Genomic DNA, 4,793 nt, shown 5'->3' with positions numbered 1-4,793 from the left:
TGTAATAAGGGGAGGGTGCCAACACTGTTTTGTTTGCCTAAATTTGGGAAGCAACAAAATGAAATGAATGCAAAACAGAGTGTAATCATTACTGAGTGCAGCTGGTATAATTGTTTAGCCAAACAAGGTTATGGAGAAGTCCTGTGTGATCCACGTCTGATTAATTTTTATGAATTTTAGCTTCCTCACATTGTCTGTGGACAGACATATGCTCCTGTATGTGATGACATGCTCTGGCATAACAATTGCTGCAGGGCAGGCCAGCACCTCAAAGGCATAGAGGGCAAGCTCTTGCCTTGTGTCCAGTTTGAAAATCCATAGTTCAATGGAACAGACCCATCAGTTAATACGTGGATATGTGTGGATACGTACTCTTCCACCTTGATGAGGAAATGTTGCCTCCTGCTGACACAGGCAGTTTCAGATGGTGTGGTGCCAGATATTGTGGCATGCTCATAAAGTTTTGTTCAAGGTATGGCAGTATGATTCCTCAATAGTATCTTGAAAGTACACTGCTCTATATAGGAGAATTAATGTCCCAATGTGGTTTCCATAGCTTTCTTTCAATGTATGCAATCATTCACTAGCATCCTTCTCAAACAGTTTCCTCTGCTTTCAATATGCTTTAAGTGCACCTCCTGCTTCACCCCATGGGCAAAGTTCCTTACCATTTAAATGACCTCCTAGGCCTGGATTCCAATCTGTCAAATGTCTCTTCTTGCTTCCTTTGTCCTTAGGATGTATTATCTGAAGTTCTCGTTCTTCGTACACAACACACTTTAACATGCAACTCTGCAAGTGATTACACCTTAGATCTTTCACTACTGAGTCACTATCAGAAAGCTTTCTCATGTATTCCCACATAACTACTCCCATTCTGGGTTAGTCCCAACTTTTAACTCCATCTGTACCCAACTAATTCAATGCAAATTACTAAACAGACAAAATCATATTTAAAACTATTCAATGCAATATATACCAACATCACATCTTCAAGGGGGAGTGTTGGCAGCCTCTCTACCTCCTTACACTCAGAAAAAGGTTATTCAATGAGGCAGTGTAAATGATCGATTTTTCATCCCAGACCTAATCTGCATATGAAAAAACTTGCAGCATGCACTTGATTCTTCCTAGCTTCAGGTAAGACTCAACCATTCAAGTCTACGTGTGAGAAAATTAATCAAATTCCATGTTGAGTCTGAATAGCATCTGATGCATTGCATTTCTGAAGCATAAGAATGTAGTCTTGTAAAATTGTAATAGCTTCTACTTTGTTACACATGGATCACAAATGAGAAAACAATTGTTAGTATTTTCTGGATGAATCTCAGACTATTTTTTTCATACTCGCATTCGTGTCAACTTAGCCTTACAGTGCCTGGAACAACCATAGAGTTATGTGTAAAATAATAGCAGTGTGGTTAAAATAACTGAGAAAAAGCTCAATCCTCAGAATATTATTTGTTTCCATATCATAATGGCACTGGGAGCTGCACATTCAATTCCAAATGAAAACATAGACAACATAGCAATTTTTAAACTGAAAATGAAGAAAAAAGTGTCTGCAGTTTCACTTGTAAACTTGAATACTTACAGAATAAACTGAAATTTGTTTCCAGATTTCACTTTATTGTTAACTATTGAACTAATCTTCAGTTGTATAACCTTTATCTCTGATCACTGCTTTACATCTGTGTGACATGGAGTCAACTAAAGCACTTTGAGAAAGAACATACCACTGTTCAAAACACGTTGCTTGCTACTCACTATTATGTGATTTATTGGACTGGACTTTGCATTTTATTCTTAATAAATTTGTAAATTTTTGGAAGCTGGATTTTTCCTCTTTTTTGCTCATAACACTGTGGTACCCAGACTCCTGGGGTGCCACATTCCCCCTCCATTAAATCCAGTACTCCCGGACTGGGAAAATAAAACATAAATAATAACAGGTTAGATATTGCAAAAGTTTTGAAATACATAAACTTTTTCTTCCCTTTTTGGGAGTTTTTTTTTATAAAAGAAAAGAATGTCCAGCTTCACCGAATCCGTAAAAAAGAATTTTCTTTATTCACATACTTTTAAGCATAGAGGATACAGACTTCAGCACAAGCCATATGGGTAAGAATCTCAACGCGTTTCTGGAGACTAAGCTCCCTTAATCATGACATTCCAAAAGACCCATGTGTCCCACTTAAATAGCCCTAAACCGGAAAACACACCGGTGGGGTAAATGATTAGCATAACTAATTTGAAAAGTGGGCGTAAGATGAACAGAAATAAAAAATTCATAGCATGGCAATCCATCTGAACAATATACATATATAACAAAGCAAAAATATTACCAATAATTATACAGATTAAAAAGATTTATACAATGAAATCTATATAAAAGATACATAGATAAAAATTATTATTAAGAATTGAACAATTACGGCTACAGTTGTTAATAAATACTTTGAACATTGAACATGACAACAACAAGTATAAATTGCAGAAAAAGGGGAACACCCAGTACCAAAAAGCTAAATATTCATGAGTAATTACAATCGCAGGCAAAAAACGCAACAAATGTGCTTATGGCACTAAAATGACAATTGTTGTTATTTATTTTTCCATATGCCAAGCTTATTAGTGACGTTTGTTTATTAAAAAAATTTAAAAAAAATTTTTCGTTAATAAACAAACGTCACTAATAGGCTTGGCATATGGAAAAATAAATAACAACAATTGTCATTTTAGTGCCATAAGCACATTTGTTGCGTTTTTTGCCTGCAATTGTAATTACTCATGAATATTTTGCTTTTTGGTACTGGGTGTTCCCCTTTTTTTGCAATTTATACTTGTTGTTGTCATGTTCAATGTTCAAAGTGTTTAGTTATTAACAACTGTAGCTGTAATTGTTCAATTCTTAATAATAATTTTTATCTATGTATCTTTTATATAGATTTCATTGTATAAATCTTTTTAATCTGTATAATTATTGGTAATATTTTTGCTTTGTTATATATGTATATTGTACAGATGGATTGCCATGCTATGAATTTTTTATTTCTGTTCATCTTACGCCCACTTTTCAAATTAGTTATGCTAATCATTTACCCCACCTGTGTGTTTTCCGGTTTAGGGCTATTTAAGTGGGACACATGGGTCTTTTGGAATGTCATGATTAAGGGAGCTTAGTCTCCAGAAACGCGTTGAGATTCTTACCCATATGGCTTGTGCTGAAGTCTGTATCCTCTATGCTTAAAAGTATGTGAATAAAGAAAATTCTTTTTTACGGATTCGGTGAAGCTGGACATTCTTTTCTTTTTTGGACTCTATACGCCTGAACACAGCGGGTCCGTGCTCCCGAGGATTGGTTTATGCATCACGGGTGAGCTGGTTTATATTCCTTCTCTCAAAGTTTTTTTTTATGTTTTGAACGTTACATGACAGTATTTACAAAAGTACAAACATTTTAGTACCAGGGTGTCCTTGTGCACCAACTATAATGATGTGGGGGACCCGTTCAAAATCCCCAACGTAAGTCTAGGGCAGGCTGCAAGGGGTAAACATCCAGACCTTTCTTTGGCCACGCCAAGCGTTTTTTCTTCTGGTCTTTGGACACAAACAGGCTTTTACTAATGCTGCCAAGGCATGGGAAAACAGATAAGGTGCACCTAGGAGGTGCCAACTATTTACAAGGAAAGTTTTTAGTTAATTCACCGTCCATTACCTTGCTGTCCATTTAAACCTTCAATAAGCAAAATCAAACAGTTTTAAACAGGTAACAACAATTATTGACATCTTATATTTTAGTCCCTGTAAGGGGCTGATGTCTGACCCCTGTTACTATGGGTAGATCTACACAGTAGAGGGATTGATAGTGACCTGACAGGAGTTGCTATTCTTGCTACCACTGGTGTAGTGCACTCTCATATGGCTATGCTGCTGGTGACTCTACGTAGCACAGGTATACCTGATTTTCTACAAGTACTTCTGCTCACTGTGGGCATGACAGATTCGCCGTTAGCAGGGAGTGGATTCTCTTGCTCCACTGCTGGTGTGACGTCTGCTACCTGAGCCCGCAGGTGTAGAGTCTCTTCTGGTTCAGATTGATTTTGAGTCACATCTCTTTCTGGTACTTCCAACTGGGGAAAGGTCAAAGTGGGCACCACTATGGCCTGATTTACTTGAGTCCATGACTGAGGAAAATCTCCAAGAACAGTATAGATTCTCTTTTCCTCCTCTTCTGTGAGTTGAGGTCTATTTTGGTCTTTCTCTCTGTCTCTCAGTTGGTCAGGGCACACCTTAAGATGATCTCTTGATACCACAGTCGAGGTTTCTCCTCCACCTTTGCTTATGAGACACACCTTGGTGTTATCAAAGTTTGACTGTAAGATGGTGTATGGTTCAGCCTCCCACTGATCATCAAGTTTGTGCATTCTTCTTTTCCTCTTTAGAACTTGTTCACCTGGTGACAATTGCAGGGGCGCGCTGATTATAGTTTTTCTCCTGCTTCTGTGTTGACTGGGACAGACTTCCGCGCATTCTTGTTCTTGGTGATATTTCTGCTGCCGCTCTGTATCCTGATCTGCATCTGGTGATGTTGTTTCTGGTGTTAGGACTCCAATATCAAGGTCAACAAGTAATTTGCTAGGTCTTCCTCTCATTAGGTATGCTGGAGTGAAATTGGTGGAATTCACCGGGATATGATTGTACAGATCTACCAAGTCCGGCAACTTCTCTGGCTACAGGTTTCTCTCTTCCAGGGGCAAGGTCTTCAGTAAGTCAATTACCACCTTGTTCAT

The sequence above is a fragment of the Ranitomeya variabilis genome, chromosome 1 (genome assembly GCF_051348905.1).
Source record: "Ranitomeya variabilis isolate aRanVar5 chromosome 1, aRanVar5.hap1, whole genome shotgun sequence".
Lineage (NCBI taxonomy): Eukaryota > Metazoa > Chordata > Amphibia > Anura > Dendrobatidae > Ranitomeya > Ranitomeya variabilis.
Note: the sequence above shows the minus strand (reverse complement) of the source record.